Source organism: Bos javanicus, chromosome 21 (genome assembly GCF_032452875.1).
Source record: "Bos javanicus breed banteng chromosome 21, ARS-OSU_banteng_1.0, whole genome shotgun sequence".
Lineage (NCBI taxonomy): Eukaryota > Metazoa > Chordata > Mammalia > Artiodactyla > Bovidae > Bos > Bos javanicus.
The window spans coordinates 24237265-24259512 of record NC_083888.1 but is presented as its reverse complement, the minus strand read 5'-3'; the positions used below and the strand labels follow the sequence as shown (position 1 = coordinate 24259512).

Below are 22248 nucleotides of genomic sequence, written 5' to 3'. Positions count from 1 at the left end.
AATTCTTCACTTAAGGAAGGTTGAATAGGGTTTCCCCAGTGGCGCAGTGGTTGGGAATCCACCTGCCAATGCAGGGGCCATGGGTTTGATCCCTGGTCCAGGAAGATCCCACATGCCGAGGCATGACTAAGCCTGTGTGCCACAACTACTGAAGCCCACACGCTCTAGAGCCTTTGCTTCACAAGAGAAGTCTCTGCGATGAGAAACCTGTGCACCGCAATTAGAGAGTAGCACCCTCCCCTGACATTGCCACAGCTAGAGAAAGCCTGTGTGCCGAAACAGACCCAGCACAGTGAAAAACAAATAAATTAATTTTTAGAAAAAGGTTGAACAAGCAAAAAAATGGGACACTTAGCTTTTAGGGTAACAAGGCCCTTCTTTACAACTCGTAAAAATGGATGAAGTCTGCATTCATGCTAGAAGCTGTGCCAGGGTGCCAAGCAAATGCCAGCAAACTTTAAGAAATTTCTATCTGACTGAGAATAAATGGTACAAGATGAAAGAAAGCTATCACTCAGATGCCCGAGAAAGTAGCAAAACCTTGTGGGAGGAGTAGAAAAGATCCTGGACACCATGAACGTCTTCTAATTGGAAAGGGTAAAAGTTGGAGGGAAGGAGAGGAGACCAGGGCTGGGGCTTGAGGTTTAGAAGCTGCACTAGGCCAGAGGCTTGGAAGAGTGGGAGGAGGTGGGGGGAGGGTACGTTTGAAAGAGCAGATGTCCAGCCAGCAGCCCCTGGAGGCACATCAGGCAAATGTGAAGGCTGCTGTGCTGGAAGGTCCGGTGCAAAGGCTGCGTCATTCAGCCCCGGCCCCTGGTGGCCCAGAGGTCTTCTGGGAGCGGGGCCCAGGGTTGTGGTCCAAGGAGAGGGTTGGCAGGAGAGGAAAGCTGTTTATGCACCAATCCAGGGCCCTGCGTGGAGAATCCAGATGCCAGGATCTCTGCTGTCTCTCCATTTACTTAGGTCCCTGGGCCACTGAATGGTTCCCAGTTACAAGATCAAAGAGAAAACCAAATCAAATAGCAGCATTAAAACCAAGCCAGGCAGGAGGAGGATCGAGAAACTTTGAACGTCCGGTTTTGATTTTTGTCTTGTGGGCGATGAGGAAACAGATCTGAAGAAAAAAAGTCTGGTTGTACAAGGATGAAATACCCAAAGAGGAGGAGATGCCATAAAATAAGGATAATGATATAATAATAGTAGCAGCAGCTAACATTTATTGAACAGTCACTAAATGCCAGATTCAAACTTCTAAATGCTTTAATCCTTACCAAAAAAATCAAGCTTATTATTTTATATATATATACACACACACATAATAATATATATATTATTATTATCACTACCCCCCATTTTAATAAACATGGAAACGGAGGCTCTGAGAGGTTCAGGAACTTACACAAGGTATGAGAGCAAGATCACACTTCTGAGAAATATTTACTGCAAAAAATACATTTTATGCAGTATCCACTTTATGCTCTCTATAAAATTCAGGAATGCTTTCAAGACACAAAACCTGAATTAAGATGAAAGAAAAAAATCGGAAGGAAGCCGGATGACATTATGATAAAATGATGTGAATCTGACATGTTATGGTGGAATTCGAAGCCTTAGAAGCCATAAAGAGCAGAATTTATACTGGAGAAAATGAACGTGGAATCCATTTCTTCATCTGTTGAGGGCATGGAGTGGAGGAGGGGTGACAGGGAACGGTGTTTAGGTTGAGAATCATGAGATGTCCAGGCCCAGGACTCGGTTCTTTCATTGGAAACATTGACGCATTTTCATCCGTCTGGAAAGATCTGGATTTGATCCCACCCAAGGAAAGAGGATCAAACCAGATGACTTCTTTGTTTGCTTTCCAGCTCTTCCATTCTGTGAGTTTTTCTTCTATCGACAAGCATAAATGGGTCCTATCAAAAGTTAGGTTTTTTGATAGTGACTTGGGGTGGGGGTGGTGAAGCTCTTAGATCTGTTTACCTTTCTCCTATTAAAAAAACTCCAGTTTCTTCTGTGGGGCTCACACCTCCCCCACTCTGAGCCTCTGAACTTTGGGTGGGTCTCCTTCCTCGCTTCCAGCTCTTGGGGATGGCACTGGTGGCCTTCTGCTCCCTTTTCACAGTGGGATTTCAAGCTGAGCTTTAGCGGCTGCCTTCTGAGCCCAAGGGGAGATACTGTGTGAGAACAAAATCAACACTCTGGAAGAACAGAGCTGTGTGGAGTACTAATAATATCGGTTGGCCCCTACATTAAGTTGTGCCTGACACTTAGCACTACGCCAGGACTATCCAGTAACATCAGCCAATAAATTCCCTTTTTGTTTAAGCCAACTTGAGCGGGGCTTTCTATCACTTGTAACCAAAAGATTTCCAACTGATTCGACTGGGCAGAATAAATCAATAATAGAGTCTAAAGGCAAGCTTACTTCTCTGAGAAACTGTGGCTGCTGGATGTAGCATTAATATTAACATCTGGCTCATGAAAACATTCTATCTTAAGATACTTTTCAAGAACATTCAACAGAAGGAAAATCAATGAGCTATCCATAAAGGGCATATACATAAACACGACTTCATTCACGTGTGGTTTTAGCATTTTAAGTGCCCTGAGGGCTACCTTCATAACCTTTGACCCTCAGGGTCTCAAAAACCAAACGAAATAAGAAATGGAACAAATTGAAGGTGACATGACTTGTTTCTCTACCCTGATGCCAAGTCTACGCAGTTTGAAGACAAGTCTGTTGTTTTCCAAATCGGTAGAAATGCTCCATCTCCCATTAGAGTCTATGCTTGTGTTAGAGAGAAAGAGGTAGAAAGAAGACAATCTCTTTTGTCTATCTAACACCCTCCCCTGACTCTGTTCCCATGTTCTGGACATATTGCCTCCTTCCATTCTCTTAAATTTGCTATGATTTTTCCTGCTTTTTCCTTCACATATGTTTTCCTATATGACCTACTGCTGTTGGTCATAAAATGCTTCTTGATATTCATTGAATGTCAGATTCTTTCTCAATGTAAGGTCTGCATGGCAGTGGCTGCATAGGTTTTAGCCTCTATACACAGGGCAGCCAAACAAGAAAGCAATACTTTTTGAAAAAGTGAATGACTAAATGTATGAATGACTGCTTGTTGTATTTTTGAGGTTAAAAGAGATGAAGGAGTGAGTTTTTTCATACATTATTTTTGATTGACACTTTTTTCTTTCTCTAAGGCTTTTTCTTTAATATAAGGTTGATATTTTGTCAACCGATTTAGAGCTTTGATTTCATCAGAGGAAGGGAGAGGAGGTGAGGATGCTCAGAACCCAAGGGACGGAGGAAGGTGGGACTTGGTGCTGCCTAGAAACTGGTTCTGTGGGTTGATCTTTCTCTGGATGTAGGAGTGGGCTGTTTAGAGGAGGGAATAAAAGCTATGTTGATTCCACTTCTGGAAGGAATCTAAACAGCTGGTACTAGGAGTCAACACAGGTGGTGGGTGGTTCAAATTCTGATTTAGAGTAAAAGAACATTAATGCATCTATCCTGCTCAGAACTTCCCAGTTTGTCATTATCTGGAGACCTTGGAGAGCTACAAAGGGAGTGGAATGTGAAGCAAACAAACACCAGCTTTCTTTAAAAACAAACAAACAAAAAAAAACGCGAATGATGCCTCATCCAGTGGGGGAGTATTATGTATCCATTAAAATAGTTTATGTGAAACATGATAATGCTATAGCATGAGATCTAAAAACAAAAATAAGAAAAAAGAAAAAGAAGCAGGACTCAGTGTTGTAGCTACAGGATAATAACGACTGGGCTGATAAATACACCCAGCCTGGCAGGGCCTGGCTTGCCTCCCCAGCAGCATCTCTTATCACCCCTCCTCCCCGAGGCCCCTGCCCTCTGCCCTCCAGCTATCCTGAACCCACATTTCACTCATGCCTTCCTCCCATCACCATCCCTCCCCTTGCCTGGACACCTCCCTTTGACTCTCCAGGTCTCAAATGTCTCTTCCTCTAGAAACCCTTTCCTAAACCCAGAGTCTGACTGAGGAAGAGTGCCGAGGTCAAGCCCCTCCAGTGTATACTTCTGGGTCATCATACTCACAGGGTCTCTCTCCGTAGGCTGTGAGTTCTGTGAGGATGAATGGGCCATTCTTGTCCCATGCTTAGCACTCAGCACAGTGCCAGGCACAGGGTCTCAATAACTATTTGTTGACTATAAACTTTAAGGAAATAGGCCAAAATGTTGCCAGTGGTTGTCTCTAAAGTAAGGCAACTCATGCTGATTTGTTTTCTTTCTTTCTACTTTTTTGTTTTGTTTGTGTTTTTTTTTTTTTTTAGTTTTCTATAATAAGCGTGGGGCTTCCCAGATGGCGCTAGTAAAGAACCCCACCTGCCAATGCAGGAGACGCAAGAAACAAGGGTTGGATCCCTGGGTTGGGAAAATCCCCTAGAGGAGGGCATGGCAACCCACTCCAGTATTCTTGCCTGGAGAATCCCATGGACAGAGGAGCCCGGTGGGCTACAGTCCATAAAGTTGCAAAGAGTCGGACACGACTGAAGCTACTTAGTGCACGCACCCACACACATAATAGGCATGGGTTACATTTATGATAGGAAAACAATAGCAGCCTTTTTTGTTGTTGTTGTTGCGTGGCATGTGGGATCTAGTTCCCCAACCAAGGATCTAACCTGGGACCCCTGCACTGGGAGCATTGAGTCTCAACCACTGGACCACCAGGGAAGTCCCAATAGCAGACCTTTAACTGTAAAATATCTCAAGAAGGCATGAACTGCAGCAATACCAACACTTTTCTTTTTTGTTTTCATAGGAGAACGGTGGAACTTCATCTACATTTTTAGGTCTTTATCTAAGGAAAAGCATACAAATCCAGGAGGAGTGTCCTGTGGCCAGCAGTCTGTGCAGGGCTCACGTCTAACATTCTCCCAGCCAAGCTTCCTATCCTGGCCACCTCACCCTGCCTGGGACAGGCTTTTTTGACTCTGTTTCCAGCAACAGAACAGGCATTAGTCTTAGCAAAGCCTTGCTGAATGCCTTGATACCAGTTTTAGGGATAAAATGAACTTTGATTGATGCAAAGTATGATGTGTTTTGTGCCTGTGTTCTAGACATTTGGGTAGGCATGCCAGGGAAAGTTTCCCTCAGCCTTAGAAACAGTAGCACAATTGGTAGGTGTGTGAATGTAAAGTTATACTCTAATCTAGAGGTAAGATTTGAAGCAACCTCAGGACTTCACTGGCAGCCTGATTTAGTGGTTAAGACTTTGTGCTTTCAATACAGGAGACAAAGGTTCGATCTCTGGTCGGGAAACTGAGATCCCACATACTGTGCAGTGCAGCCAAAAGAGAAAAAAAGCAACCTCAATCTTCTAGGCAATGACTAATTAAAAAACAAGCCAAAAAAGAAAAAGGAAAATGATAAAGAGCGTGCTCATTTATACACCCTAGCAAGTTCACAAGGGATAGGCTGTCCAATTCATGCCCTGGAAACCCCAAAGAACATGGCAGAGCCTCCCTCGGGGTCTTTTTTTGGGGACTTTGGATACATTTCTAATGAGCACAGTCTGGGCCTGTCAAGAATCTCAGATCATCATGTCCTAGGGGTGTTTTCCACAGGGGCACACTGCTTGCCACTGCAAAGTCACCCAGGACTTGGCTGTAATAGCACAAAATAAAGGACAAGACACCAGAACTAGAAACAGCCTTTGAAGAGCATCTAGGGACATCCACCCCTCCTTTTACAGAGAGAGAAGCACAATCAGAGAGGTTAACAAGTCTGCCCCAAGTCACACCGCAATGAAAGTAACTCTGTGATATAAAATTAACAAAGAGGATGCTCCCAGCCTCCTGGCTCCCCGAGCAAAGGTAGCTCTAATTTAGGGTCAGCTTGACCAAATGAGATCAAGGCAGGCAGGGGAGTGAGGGGAGTGAGCCTTATATTTCAGGGTGCTTCCTACAAAAATTCTTTTTATAATTTTTAGTTGGTTCTGAAGAGTGATTATCCTCAGTTATCTGAAATACTGATTTCTAGGCTATGTCCCAGTATTGCCAGACAGATAAAGAACTCCTTAAATAGTTACTTACTTTTTTCTCTCTATTGTTGCTAAATGAATTCAGTACCCCCACCCCCACCCCCGCAACACACTGAGATTTCCGAGGGATTCCACTGGCAGACTGGGTACTTTCTGAGGGCAGGGTCCAACTTGCCCGTTTTTGTACAGTGCCTGCAGCTGTGCTTTTTCTGGATGATTGAACAAATGAATGAACGAATGAATATTTGAGATTCAGTAGTCAAGCTGTCCTATTTAACTTTCGATGTAGCACACCCATGTCTTGAGGCCAATTCTTAAAATCCATATTGTAGATGCATTTGGTATGACAGGAAATAATTAAAACACACCATAAGCATTGAGGGAATGCTTGTCAACGTGCATTTCTATAACCAACAAACAATGTGGAAACTGCATTTTCCCCTGTAAACCAGGATGTGCTGACATGTGGGGAAAAAAAAAAAAAAAAAAAAAACTCACCTTCAACACAATATGTAAAACCAAGTTGGGAAGAAAGAAATCACAGAAAGTAGTGACTCTGTATTTTTGATTCAAGATTTACACACATGTAGTTTTGTATTTGGGCTTCCCTGTGGCTCAGATGGTAAAGAATCTGCCTGCCAATGCAGGAGACTGGGGTTTGATCCCTGGGTGGGGAAGATTCCCTGGAAAAAGGAGTTTGGTAGGCTAGGTCCATGGGGTCCCAAAGAGTCAGACATAACTGAGCGACTAAGCACATACACAGTTCTGTATTTTTTTTTTTTTTGCAAACTTACCTTTTCCTCCCTGGATAGCTGTTAAAAACATTTTCCCACTCAGTTCTCTTATTTAACACCTCCTAAAAATAAAAGCTATTATTTATTTTAATGAGCAAAATTTGGGGATCCCCTCCTCCTACTCATCTTCATCTTCTCTGAGACTACAAATTAAATCAGGATGCACCTCAGGTCTAGACTCTCGCAGGTGTCATTTGAATCACAGATTTAAGCTGTTTACATCCCACATCATTTTATTTATCCTTCAACATCAGGGCTCTGTTTAATTAAAAAATTCTCTTTGGTCCTCCTGCCGAGTTTGTGCCATCTCCGTGCGAGGCACAGAGGTGGTTTTGCTCGAAATTCCATCTCTGCCTCTGTCTGCTCTGACAGAACACTTCTGGCCGCCCAAATCCCGAGCTTGCTTTCCTTGAGTATCGGGAGTCTTGAAACCACAGGCGATTGCCAACGACGTCTCCCTTTACAAGCTGTTCTCCAAAGGCTAACGCTGATCTTCCCCAGACGCTAAATCATAACCTTCGTGTTTTTCGTATTTCACATTCTAGCCGCAATTTCAACATCCCATCCCCGTGACATTAGGGAATGATAAATCAGCGGGCGGGACAGCTCCCCTGTACAGACTGGTACGGGCGGACCCGGCTCTGCCAACGCCCTCACTCCGGCCAGATGTCGGAGCCCCGCGGGGTTAACCCTTTCCCACAGCTCAGCTCCGCCTGGCCAACCAGAAATTTCCTCAGGCAGCTGTATTTAACAACGTAACACAGCTTTTATTTCTCCTCTTTTTAAACGTTCCTCCTTTTTGTCTTTTCCCTCCTTTTCTTGCCTTGCCAAACCCAATAGAGGCAAATAAAAATGCTATCGAACCATGGCTGATGTAAATGTTTATTTTTTCTTAAGTCAGTCTGTATTAAAACCATTTTGCTCTGGCCTCTTCAATGATTAGTATTAGAGGAGAATGAGGGTGGAAAGACTTTTTTTTAAGTGAAGAAATACTTAATGCTAATGTTTTGTTGCTGTTATCTTTTAAAAGTAGCTTTATTGAAGCATCATTTACATACCATGGAATTCATCCATTTTGCCAGGACCATGCAGTGGTTGGGTTTCCCCCGTGGCTCAGGGGTAAAAAACCCGCCTGCAGTGCGGGAGAGTGGCAGAAGCCATGGATTTGATCCCTGGGTCGGGAAGATCCCTTGGAGAAGGCAATGGCAACCCACTCCAGTATTCTTGCCTGGAGAATCCCATGGACAGAGGAGCCTGGCGACTAAACAACATGCAGTGCTTTGGGATATATTTATAGAATTGTGCAACTGTACCTGTAATCTAATTTTAGAACATTTCTATTTCATCCCCCCCACCAAAAAAAGCCCATTTGCAGTAACTTCTGTACCCACCCCTGCCAGACCCAGGTAACTGCTAATTTACCTTCTGTCTCTATAGATTGCCTTTCCTAGGCATTTCGTGCATGTGGAATTATACAATAGGTGGTCTTTTATGTCTGGCTTCTTTCACTTCGCCTAATGCTTTTGAAGTTCAGAGCTAATGGCTTTTATAAGTTGGCAAAGCCGTTTGGAATGGTCAAACTGTCCCAGGTACTAGAATCTAATATGCACACGCTAAGTGTGCACTCAGAGTACATGCTGTGTAGACGTGTCCCATGAAATAAGGTGAGAGATTCACTCCTCTGTTTAGTGTCAAGTTCTAAGGTATGGTGGTGGGTGGGGGGCGGGGGGTGGTGCTGTCAGTCATGAGCCACCTGCAAACACAGAGCATTTCAATTAGTAGTTGGTATTGGTTTTGTTTTAGAGAGAGTAAAATCCAAACCATTCAATTCACCAGTTATTTAAATAACAGATCAAGGCCAGATAACTTTATTAAGAACTAGAGCTTTAAAACTCTCCCCTTTTCATATCATCTAATAAGATTAAGAAGAGGGGGCAAGAATACACAGAAGAACTATACAAAAAAGATATTCATGACCCAGATAACCACGATGGTGTGATCACTCACCTAGAGCCAGACATCCTGGAATGCCAAGTCAAGTGGGTCTTAGGAAGCATCACTATGAACAAAGCTAGTGGAGTTGATGGAATTCCAGTCGAGCTATTTCAAATCCTGATGTTAAAATGTTGCACTCTATGCCAGCAAATTTGGAAAACTCAGCAGTGGCCACAGGACTGGAAAAGGTCAATTTTCATTCTGGTCCCAAAGAAAGGCAATGCCAAATGTTCAAACTACTGCACAATTGCACTCATCTCACATGCTAGCAAAGTAATGCTCAAAATCCTCCAACCCGGGCTTCAACAGTACATAAACCATGAACTTCCAGATGTTCAAGTTGGATTTAGAAAAGTCAGAGAAACCAGAGATCAAACTGCCAATATCCGCTGGATCATCAAAAAAGCAAGAGAGTTCCAGAAAAGCATCTACTTCTGCTTTATTGACTATGTCAAAGCCTTTGACTGTGTGGATCACAATAAACTCTGGAAAATTCTTAAAGAGATGGGAATACCAGACCACCTTACCTGCCTCCTGAGAAATCTGGATGCAGGTCAAGAAGCAACAGTTAGAGCTGGACATGGAACAACAGACTGGTTCCAAATCAGGAAAGGAGTACGTCAAGGCTGTATATTGTCACCCTGATTATTTAACTTATATGCAGAGTACATCATGCGAAATGCCAGCCTGGATGAAGCACAAGCTGGAATCAAGATTGCTGGGAGAAATATCAATAACCTCAGATATGCATATGACACCATTCTTATGGCAGAAAGTGAAGAATAGCTAAAGAGCCCCCTGATGAAAGTGAAAGAGAGTGAAAAAGTTGGCTTAAAGCTCAACATTCAGAAAACTAAGATCATGGCATCTGGTCCCATCACTTCATGGCAAATAGATGGGGAAACAGTGACAGACTTTATTTTTCTGGGCTCCAAAATCACTGCAGATGGCGACTGCAACCATGAAATTAAAAGACACTTGCTCCTTGGAAGAAAAGCTATGACCAACTTAGACAGCATATTAAAAAGCAGGACATGACTTTGCTGACAAAGGTCTGTCTAGTCAAAGCTATGGTTTTTCTAGTAGTCATGTATGGATGTGAGAGTTTATAAAGGAAGGTGAGTGCCGAAGAATTGATGCTTTTGAACTGTGGTGTTGGAGAAGACTCTTGAGAGTCCCTTGGACTACAAGGAGATCAAACCCGTCAATTCTAAAGGAAATCAGTCCTGAATATTCATTGGAATGCTGAAGCTGAAACTCCAATACTTTGGCCACCTGATGCGAAGAACAGACTCATTGGAAGAGACCCTGATACTGGGAAAGATTGAAGGTGGGAAGAGAAGGGGATGACAGAGGATGAGATGGTTGGATGGCTTCACTGACTCAATGGACATGTGTCTGAGTAAGCTCCAGGAATTGGTGATGGACATGGAAGTCTGGCATGCCGCAGTCCATGGGATCACAAAGAGCCGGACATGACTAAGTGACTGAATTGAACTGAATAAGATTATATATGTTAAGGCACTTTGCATACTGAAATGATATACTCGCAGGGAAAGTATTTTTTATGCTAACTAATATATATCATTCAAGGAGTAAGAAAGAGGAAGTAACACAGAAGAGGAGGTTGAAGCCGAGCAAAATGAAGAGAGGAGTGAAAAAGAGATTGAGGCTATTTGTGGGGCCATGAAAGGGGGTAACCTGTCTCTACCTGACCCAGTTATATTCTCGACAGTTAGTGATGACTTTGCAGCTTTTTGACTGCTCTTTAAAATTTTCATCATTGAATATTTGCAACAGCTGCCCTGACAAGGAACCCTTTTCCCACCTGAGGGTTATGGCCAGTGTGTTGATTCACAGCCATGGCTGCACATCAGAAGACCCTTTGGAGCTTTTTAAAAATTTTTCGTTTGTTTATTTGGCTGCTCTGTGTCTTTCTCTAGTAGCAGAGCGCTGGGGCTGCTCTCTTGTTGCTGTGTGTGGGCTTTTCATTGGGGCGACTTCTCTTGTTGTGGAGCATGGGCTCTAGGGCACGCAGGCTTCAGTAGTTGCGGTACATGGGCTTAGTTGCTCTGCATGTGGGATCTTCCTGGATCACAGATCCAACCCGTGTCCCTGACATTTGTTGGAAGATCTTTACCACTGGACCAACAGGAAAGTTCCTCTGGGGAGCTTTTAAACTCTACCCATGCCCAGGTTGGATCCTAAATCAATTACATCAACGTCTCTGGAGGTAGGGCCTGGGCATAAGTATTTTTGAAAAGCTTCCCCAGGTGGTTCAGTTTAGGGCCAGGCTAGAGAATCAGTGGGCTACACAGAGCAGTGCCTATCAAATTTATATGCTTATAAATTACATATGATCTTGTTATACTGAAGACTCTGATTCAACGGATCTGAAATGGTGGCTTGAGACCTTTAGAACAAGCTCACAGATAATACTGATGCTGCTGCTCCTCAGCCACACACTGTCAGGTGAAGATCTAGAGAAAAATCCAAGATTTTTTTGCATGCACGGAATGTTCCATCATCTATCTCTGTTCTGGACTAGCAGCGTTAGCATTACCTGAGAACTGGCTGGAAATGCAAATCCTTGGGCCTTACCTTAGATTCATTAAGTCAGAAATTCTGGGGGCAGAACCCAGCAACAAATTGTTTTAATATGCTTTACAAAGGCCTGTATACTCAAAGCTATGGTTTTACCAGTAGTCATGTACAGATGTGAGAGTTGGACCATAAAGAAGGGTGAGTGCCAAAGAGTTAATGGTTTCAAACTGAGGTGCTGGAGAAGACTCTTGAGAATCCCTTGGACAGCAAGGAGATCATGGGAAGGACTGATACTGAAGCTGAAGCTCCAGTATGTTGGCCACCTGATATAAAGAGCTGACTCCTTGGAAAAGACCCTGATGCTGGGAAAGATTGAGGGCAGGAGGAGAAGGGGATAACAGAGGATGAGATGGTTGGATGGCATCACCGACTCAATGGACATGAGTTTGAGTAAGCTCCGGGAGTTGGTGAGGGACAGGGAAGCCGGGGATGCTGCAGTCCATGGGGTCATAAAGAATCAGACACGACTTAGTGACTAAGCAACAGTGATAATTGTTTTATAATGCTGTGTTAGTTTCTGCTATGTAATGAAGGAAATCAACCATTGTGTACATATATCCCCTCCCTCTTGGACCTCTCTCTCATTCTACCCTCTATCCCACCCCTCTAGGTCATCACATACCACTGAGCTGAGCTTCTTGTGCTTTATAGCAGCTTCTCACTAGCTAGCTATTTTACACATGGCAGTGCATATTTGTCTATCCCAGTCTCCCAGGCCTTCCCACTCTCCCGTTCTCCTCACCCCTGCCCCGTGTCCACATGCCCAATTTACCTGCTTCTCTATTCTTGCCTTGGAAATAGGTTCATCTGTACCATTTTTTCTAGATTCAAGAGCATTAATTTTAGATCAAGCATAATAACATGTCCCATCTATATTTTATTTCAGGATTGGGGCCCACAGTAAAGTTAATTATGATGGTCTCTAGTAGAAACCTTGTGAATTAGAGGCACTACTTTGTTTAGTTTCGAAGTATGCACAAATGTGGAAGGCTCCAGGTGGTGGCTCCACGGCGGGAGGAGGGACCTGGGAGCCTGGCAAGTGTCCTGGCTCTGCCACTAACCAGGTTTCAGGGCCCCCTGGGCTTCCCAAGTGGCTCAGTGGTAAAGAACCCACCTGTCAAGCAGGAGACACGGGTTCTATCCCTGGTTCGGGAAGATTCCCCTGGAGGAGGAAATGGCAACCCACTCCAGTATTCTTGCGGAGAATTCCATGCACAGAGGAGCCAGGCGGGCCCCAGTCCATAGGGTCACAAAGAGTCGGACGTGACTGAATGACTAAGCACAGCACTCATAAGCACAGCGCTCACACATAGGGCTACCTGTCACTCATGCTCATCTGCAAAGGAAGATGCAGTGTCAGATTATTAGCTCTAAAGACCTGTTCTAGCTCTAGTTGTTAAATTGTAAGTTAGGACTCCAAATGCTCTTTAAACTGAAGGGAAAGCCTGACTTCAGTGATGTTTTCTCCATTAAAAAAAAAAAAAAGCCTTTCTATTTTACGGAAAGGGTTAAGTATCTAATATGCCCTAAAGCATCAAGGGCTTGTCTCGGCATCCCATCCTCCTTATCCCTGATGAATTGCCTGACACTTCCCTGATCTCGCAGCTCTTTTCTTTAGAAAATAACATTTGGTTCCTGTCATGGCAGAAGCCTGGGCTTTGCTGATTTAAGGCCATAAAGGAATGCGACAGAAAATTTAAATACTCTCATATCTATAAAAGTATGAAATACAAATGTTAATATAAAACACTCCTTATGTACAATAGGGTTATCTCTAATTGTGATCAGTTCAGTTACTATTTGTTCATACCTAATTCTCTTACGGAAGTGCATAACTTGGATGGAGTTACAATTTTCTACACTTTTAGGCCATATTAACTCAACTGTCACCTTGAGATTCAGTTGTTCAGTCACTCCGTCCTGTCCGACTCTTTGTGACCCTGTAGTCTGCAGCACGCCAGGCTCCTCTGTCCTTGGGATTCTCCAGCGTTCTTTTATCAGTAGTTAAATAGGTTTAGCAGGCAATGAACCCACTCCAGTGTTCTTGCCTGGAGAATCCCAGGGACGGGAAGCCTGGTGGGCTGCCGTCTATGGGGTCGCACAGAGTCGGACACGACTAAAGCGACGTAGCAGCAGCGGCAGGCAATGACCAGTGTCCCTGTATGTCTTCAATTGCTTTCTTCGCTAAACTAGGACATTTCACATCTTCCTTCCTTCATGAATTCAGTGAATATTCATGGGATGACTTCTACATGGTAGACTCTGTGCCAGAACCTGGAGTCATTGGCCAGTCCCTGGTCAGGGAACTAGATCCCACAACTAAAGATCCTGCATGCCACAGTGAAGACTGAAGATCTTACAGGCGAAAACTAAGACCCTGCGTAGCCAATAAAATTACAAACAGAAAAAGTGAAAAAAAAAAAAAAAAAGATTTTCAGCCTAGTAACTGAATTTTTGACAGATCCCATTAAGTCTTATACTTTCCCTAGTAGGTTTCTCTCCCATCCCAAAGGCAGCTATTCCAAATGTCTCCCAATTCCTATTCAAACCCCATCCTACTTTCTTATCAGATATTCTCTATCGCCTTCCTAGGGCAAACAGAGGCCACGAATGCTATTCTTTTGGCTTTCCTTTCCTCTGCAGACGTACTCAGTTACCATAACTTCACTCATTCTCATCTAGAGCTACTCATTTATTTTTTCTGCCCTTGTTTAAGCCCCAGCTCAAATGTCACTTCCTGTTTAATACCATAAGAATAATCATAATACCATCACTAACAGGTATGAAAAATCTGGTCCTGGGCTGAGCATTGAACAGGATTTATCTCAATTTCATCCTCACAGAAAACTATGAGGAGGGCATCATGTCCATTTGGTAGACAAGAAATGAAAAATTAGGTTCAGTAACTTGCCTTGCTTTGTGTTCACGCTCAGTCTTGTCCAACTCTTTGCAACACCATGGACTGTAGCCCACTGGCCCAAATTCTGCCCCCGGAATTTTCCCAGCAAGGATACTGGAGTGGGTTGCCATTTCCTACTCCAGGGAATCTTCCCAACCCAGGAATTGAACCTGTGTCTCCTGCATTGGCAGGTGGATTCTTTACTACCGAGCCACCTGGGAAGCCCAGGTTAAGTAATTTACCCAGCATTAGACGAGGGTGGAGATGGGTTTCAAGCCTGGATCTGCCTGGAACTCAGAGTCCTGCTTCGAAGCAGGGGATGCAGTCTCCTGGGGCTCCCCCAGCCCTGTCATTTGTATCCACCCTGTGCACACACATCCTCTCCCCACACCTGCTAATGCCATCTGTCTCCTGTTTTCCCCACCTAACTTGGAGCACCCAGGGGAGAGAGACTCTATCTGATTCATAATATCCTCCCCAACATCTGCCATTCCTGTTGCATGGAGGCCACCAGTGGAGTTTTACTGACCGAGGGGATGAGGTCTGACGCAGCAGAAAGCAGGGCTGTACCAGAGACTGGTCTCCAGCAGAGTGGTTAGTCTGCTATGAGGTGAGCAGTGGCAGGTATGGGGTTTGCTGTGCTGTGCTGTGCTTAGTCGTTCCATCATTTCCAGATCTTTGCGGCCCCATGAGTGGAGTGGGTTGTCATGCCCTCCTCCAGGGAATCTTCCCAACCCAGAGATCAAACCCAGGTCTCCCGCATTGCAGGCAGATTCTTTATCATCTGAGCCAACAGGGAAGCCCGGTATGGGATTTACCTCCCTGCATTATTTACCATTTATTCAACAAATGTTTATTGTGTGTCTTCTGTGTGTCAGGCACTATTTTAGTTGCTGGAAACACAGTGGGTGAGCCAAGCAGACAAAAAAATCCCCACCCTCAGGAAGCTGATATTCTAGTGGTGCAGGCAAATGAGTTCGCCAGGCACTTTGCCCACATTTTCAGTCCCCAGTTCTTTCCCTCTTTTTCCTCAAGGTTGGGGTGCTTATTAGGTGATTCCTTGTCAAACGTTCTCAGATCTTCTAAGAGTTACATCTCCTGTACTTATTGCTCAGGCTAAACAGCTGTGTGTGCTCAGTCGCTCAGTCTTGTCCAACTCTTCGTGACCCCATGGACTGTAGCCCACCAGGCTCCTCTGTCCATGGGATTTCCCAGGCAAGAATACTGGAGTGGGTTGCTATTCCCTTCTCCAGAGGATCTTCTTGACCCAAGGATTGAACCCTTGTTTCCTGTGCCTCCTGCATTGGCAGGCAGATTCTTTACCACTGAGCCACCGCGGAAGCCCAAACAGCTGAAGAACCACAGATAAGAGCAAGTACTGAACAGACAACGTATAGGCTCAGATGTCCCCTCCCTGCAAAACCTCTACAGGTATCGTCCTCCACAGGGTTCTTTTGTAGTCTGGATACGTCATGATCTATTTCCCATTTTTCTGTGACTATTAAATTGTGAGCTGAGTTCCTTGGGAGGGCGAGAAAGAGCACTTTAAAAAAATTTTATTTGTTTGGCTGTGCGGGGTCTTAGTTGCAGCATGCGAGGTCTAGTTCCCTGACCAGAGATTGAACCCCGGCCCCCTGGACTGGGAGCACGAAGTCTTAGCCACTGGACCTCCAGGGAAGTCCCAGCAGTGCTTTTGGAGTCATGTCCTATTGTGTCACGGGGCCTTCGCTCCCCTCTTCTGGGTGGAGAGCACCTTGGGTGCTGGAGCTCACCCATCCCCTCCTCACCCCAAGCCAGGGATGGGAAATTGCTCTTCTCGCCCCAAGCCGTGGATGGAAAATTGCTCTTGACCTCTGGGCCCTTCCAGGACTGAATGAGGTGGGAAACTGCTTCCGGATCTGGTCTAGAGGCAGCTGCTACAGTGATTCCATCAAGCCATCCATCGGTCCCCAGTCTGACTAGGGGTTCTCGCACGCCCACTTCAGAAGAGATCACAGACAAGGCATGAAGCCTACGCAGGGTGTATGCCCCTTTAAGCCCTAGGAGAGAAAGGAAGGCTCTTTGCTCTGCCACACGCCTCAGTGCACCATGCTGCCTGGTGCCCAGGAGCCTCCTCCACTCTGCTGGGGGTGGGGAAGGGAGAGGCTCAAGCGCTGGCCTCTGCCCTTGGGTGCTGATCACCCCTACCTGAGCCACCTGGGGCCTGTAGGGAGAGCAGGAGATGCTACCACCTTTCTCAGGAGCCCACAGCCTCTGCAGGACGATTTCAGAGCCCTGAACCCTGGATCTGCTACTGATGGCATGTTCCAGGCAGAGCCACTTGCCTGAAATGTGCAACCCAGATCTCGGCCCTGGTCCTGCAGTCCTCTCCTTCTCCCTCTGGCCCATCCTTGTCTCCAAAAGGAAGTTTCTATGCTGGGTGTGTCCCGATCGCTGATTCCAGAATTACAGAGAATGACCCATCCGGGGTGAGGGTTGGGAGTGAGTCCTGGTCACAGACACATGACCAGAGTCCTCCAGGTGTCACCAGACAGGCGCCTGCCCTGCCCTCTGGGCTAATAAGGGCCACCTCTGGGTGGAATCTTCTCCCCCTTGCACGTGGTGTCCAGGTTCTCCTAGGCATCTGTGGAAGGGCCCCAAAAATCTAGTACCAAGGGGTGCAGCAAGGCGCTGGTCTAGCAGTGGCCTGACTGTGCCAACTTCAGCCTCTGGAGTCTGTGTTCCCAGTGCCCTCTTCTGAGGACCCCTCAGGCGGGGTGTCTGGGCCAGGACACTGCCTTTCCCAGACTGAGCCTGGGGCAGGCACTCCCCAGCACCGTCAGCATGAGGTCATCCTCCCATTAGGGATTTCCTGTCACTTCAGTACTCCCTGGAGACCGTCACCACCCTTCGCCCAGCCCAGGGCTCCCAACTCACCTTGGGGGCATTCATTACGAGGCAGTGCCAGCCCTGCCCTCCAGGCTTCATCCGCACCGCAGATGGGGGACAGGTCTCACCGCGATGGAGAAAACGAAGCCCTGTGGGTGAGCGTGTTCATTGGTGGGTGTTCTCTGCACCGGACAAGCCTGCTTTCCTGAGCATTGACCCTTCTGTGTCCCATCTGGGGTTCACCCTTTGGTGCTTGGCAGGGGTCTCCGGGGAGACTAAGACCTGTTGGCAACAAGTGCCTTGGGGGCCACAGTAAGCACACAGCTTCCTTGAAGTGAGGAGACTGCACGTAGCAAATGCTGGACAGCGTCAGAAGATGCAATTATCAGGTGAATCTTAGGCTAAGAATGTGGGGATTCACCACTGTCTCTCCCTAGTCAGATGGTGGTGGCACAAACCCCTCCCTGCTAGGATGTGGTTAGGGGGGGAGGGAGAACCTGGGTGTGTGCTCACACTGATTTCCAGCACGCTGTGCACAGAGTAGGAACACAGCAAACCTCTGTCCACTGTTAAAGCTATGGTTTTTCCTAGGGCTTATTTGCTCTATCAGTTCTGGCTAAGGGAGGAAGCAGGGGACTTGAGGTGGTGGGTAGGAAAATGAGGGGGGTGGGATGAATTGAGAGACTGGGATTGACATATATACACTATTAATCCATACTGTGCTCAGCTCTGTCCGTCTCTTTGTGACCCCATGGACTGCAGCCTCCCAGGCTTCTCTGTCCGTGGGATTCTCCAATCAAGAATACTGGAGTAGGAAGCCGTACCCTCCTCCAGGGGATCTTCCCAACCCAGGTATTGAACCTGCATCTCCTGTATCCCCTGAATTGTGGGCAGATTCTTTACCCACTGAACCACCTGGAAAGCCCATACAGTATTGATACTGTATATAAAACAGGTAAATAATGAGAACTTACTGTTATGGCACAGGAAACTCTACTTAATATTCTGTGATGACCTATATGGGAAAAGAATCTAACGAAGAGTGGATATACATATATATATATATATATATATATATATATATATATGTATGTATATAATTGATTCCCTTTGCTGTACAGTAGAAGCTATTAATAACACAACATTGTAAAGCAACTATATGACATTAAAATTTTTTTTTAAAAAGAGTGTAGGGAATATCTAATGGTTACAACATCTTTGATATAGAAAGATTGATAAATTAAAATTTAAAAATTATTTTTTCCAAAAAAAAAAAAGAAACAGCAGGCTCTTATGGGACTGGATCAGGACTCTGAGGGGTACATTAAGGGGAGGGCTGAAGGCAGGAGTAGACGGAGTGTTTTCAAGAGGTCGGGGTGGTTGTGGTGGTGGAGGAGGAGGGATTCTGGGGGATAATTAGGGCCCAAGTTCGCTTCCCTGGTGGCTCAGATGGTAAAGTGTCTGACTGCAACGCCGGAGACCCGGGTTTGATCCCTGGGTCAGGAAGATCCCCTGGAGAAGGAAATGGCAACCCACTCCAGTATTCTTGCCTGGAAAATCCCATGGATTTAGGAGCCTGGTAGGCTACAGTCCATGGGGTCGCAAAGAGTCGGACACGACTGAGCGACTTCACTTTCACTTTCAAAATGTGAACAGAATGGGAGAGGGGGACTTCTCACTCTGACGGGGGCTCAATATGTGGGGATACCAGGCACCTGTGCTGCACTGGGGCTTGCTATATAGAGTTCCAGGCACTAGCGTCCTGGGGTGTGTGTCCTGTCTGGGCTGGCTCCTTTGGTCACAGTGTCACAGTCACAGGCGCCCCCAAGTGGCTTCAGAGCAGCACACCTGAAGGAGGGGATGGAGTTCAAGATGGTACTGAACTGTGGTACCCACCCTCCTCCTCTGAGAAATAACGTGCTGAGGCTTTGAGGGAGCCAGGAAGATGGCTCAAGATGGGTCAAGAGACACTGAAACCAGATGATTTTTTGAGAATGTGTCCCCATTTGTATCTACAGACTTGAGAAATCTGAGAAAGCTGGAATGTTTAAGAATATAATATTTTATTCCCCATATTTCTCGCTTGTCCTCCCCTCAGAGGTAAAGAATCTGTGCAGGAGATCTGGGTTCAACTCCAGGGTCAGGAAGATCCCCTGGAGAAGAGAATGGCAACCCACTCCAGTATTCTTGCCTAGAGAATCCCATGGACAGAGAAGCCATGGGGTTGCAAAAAGTTGTATATGACTGAGGGACTTTCACTTTCAAGATAACATTTACTATCTGTTCTTCTGATTACAAATCAGTATTTGTTTACAAAGAAAATTTGGACAATATTTGGATTTCCCTGGTGATCCAGTGGCGAAGACTCTGCACTTCCAATGCAAGGGGCAAGGTTTCAATCCCTGGTAGGGGAACTAAGATCCTGCATTATGTGAGACATGAGCAGAAAAATAAATAAATAAATAAAATGGTCAGTACTTTAAACAAAAGAAAACTGGACAATAATATAGAGAAACCACAGAAGGAAGATAAAAATGACTCATAAGCTCATCCCCAGAGGTAACTACTGTTTATAATTTTATATTATACATACTGTTTTTAACTTACTTTATCAACTTAAAACTGTATCATGAATCTCTTCGTATCTGTAGGTCTGCTCAAAATTATTTAACCAGTTCTTCTGTTGGACATTGAGGTGGCTTACAACTGTTAGCCATAAAATAAAGCTGTGATGAATAGCGCTATAAGCAAATTTTGTACATATACATATGAGTTTCTTGGATAAATTCCTAGGAAAATAATGACTGGTCGAATAATGGGCACATTTTTAAGGCTTTAATGCACATTGCTAAATTGTCTTTCAGAAAGGTGGTTTCAATTTACACTCCTACCTACAAAGTATTGGAATATCTATTTCCCCACAATCTCACCAAAATATGGTATTATCTTTAAAAATCTTTGTCAACTTGAAATTAGAAAGAGATAATGTTTAGTTGTTTAAATTACCATTTCTTTGATTTTTAATAAGGATAAATAATATATCTTTTCACTTTTTAACTTCCTATGTAAATAGCCTGTTTGTGTCATCTGTTTATTTTATTGAATTTTTATTATGTATCAGATATTGGGGTTTTCTACTTGGTGTGTTCAGCTGTCTCTCGTTAATTTTCAGGAGCTTTTGAAATAGTATTATTAGCCCCTTGCTCATGCTTTGAAGACTTCATTCGTATAGCTTTAAGCTTTTTTTCCCTTATAGTAATTTTAAATATTTAGTTAGTCAAAATTGTCAGCTTTGGTGTTATATCAGGAAAGATTTTCTCCTTATCAACAATATAAAAATATATTGTCTATTCTCATTCATTTTTTATTTTCTGACTACATTTCAATCTTAATTCTTTAATCCCTCTTGTATTTATTCTGGTGTCTGACATAGTTAAAAACCTAACTTATTTTTTTTCAAATGTTTGGCCAATTTTCCCAACATCTTTGATTGTACAGTCTGTCTTTTCCTCAAAGATTTAACACATGATTGTTTTGATTAATCCTTTTTTAATTTTACATATTAACCATATTTATTAACCATTTACATTTCTCTTTTGGTGAATGGTCTGTGCATGTGCTTTGTCTATTTTTCTATTACTGCCTTCATATCTTATGGATTAAAAAGGATATTTTATATATTGAATCACAAATTCCTTTTAGCTACTATGTTGCAAATGTTAATTTTCTGGCATAGAGGCTTTACATTTTCTCTAGTCATATTAATCTTTTAATTTATGGTTTCCGATTTGGTTCTTGGGTTTGGATAAGCCTTTCCCTTGTCAAGATGGCACAAACTGTCACCTGGAGTTTATTTAGCTTTCTTTCTTCTTTCCTTCCTTCCTTCCACCATCCACTCTAATTTATTTGTAGTTTATTTTAATCTGTTATATTGGGCAACAATCTAATTTTGTCTTTTCTCAAAAGAGTTACCTAACAGTCCCACTCTTGTTTATTGAATAGTCTTTTACTCTCTTATTTGAAATGTCACTTTTATCATAAATTTTTGCATGCACCAGGTCTTGCTGCTGCTGCGTCGCTTCAGTCGTGTCCGACTCTGTGCGACCCCATGGACGGCAGCCAACCAGGCTTCCCCTCCCTGGGATTCTCCAGGCAAGAACACTGGAGTGGGTTGCCATTTCCTTCTCCAGTGCATGAAAGTGAAAAGTGAAAGTGAAGTCTCTCAGTCGTGTCCGCTCTAGCGACCCCATGAACCGCAGTCTACCAGGCTCCTCCGTCCATGGGATTTTCTAGTCAAAAGTACTGGAGTGGGGTGTCATTGCCTTCTCCGGCACCAGGTCTTACTCCTTGCTAACATCCTGTCGCTGCCCTGCTTTTAATTCTGAGATTGCCATCCTACAAAACCCTTGTCCTGCATCATTCTAGCCTTCCCCTCTTACTGCTTCTCCTCTCTGGATGCAGAGAGCTGCTGGGGAAATTATTCAGTTCTGCTGGTTGCCATTGCTCTAAATCCACAGTTTTCCATCTTAGCTGGACCCTCAACTTTGCCTTACAGTCACGTCAACTCCCTTACCCAGTCTTGAAATAGCCATTATCAAAGCTCCATCTGCTTTATCCTTTACCCCATCACCAGCAGATAACCTCAGCTTCTATCTGAAAGTGTGTATTAGTGGCTCAGTAGTGTCCGACTCTTTGTGACCCCATGAACTGTAGCCTGCCAGGCTCCTCTGTCCATGGAATTCTCCAAGCAAGAATATTGGAGTGGGTAGCCAGTGGAGTGGGTACTCCTCCAGGGTATCTTCCCAACCCAGGAATTGAACCTGGGTCCGCTGCATTGCAGGCAGATTCTCTACTGTCTGAGCCACCAGGGAAGCCCTCTATATGAAAACACATGTTCTATTGGATCTTTCTCAACTCCGACTCACCCACTAACTTTTCCTCCTTGAGGAACCAATCACTGTTGGTATTTACTGAGTGCTTATTCTGTGCTGGGCACTCTTTTAGCCACTTTACATGTGGTTCATCCTCACAACTGTATGAGGTGGGTCTTCTTATT

The 22248-nt window shown here is 44.6% G+C and overlaps 1 long non-coding RNA gene across 1 annotated transcript in view; it reads left to right on the top strand.

Annotated features, from left to right (window-relative positions):
- Positions 1-5046, top strand: part of LOC133234236 (uncharacterized) — a 79793-nt gene extending 74747 nt beyond the window's left edge. Inside the window, exon 3 of the long non-coding RNA XR_009732070.1 lies at positions 4812-5046. This is a non-coding gene — a long non-coding RNA (uncharacterized LOC133234236). The remainder of the gene's footprint in view (positions 1-4811) is intronic.
- Positions 5047-22248: the final 17202 nt, after the last annotated feature.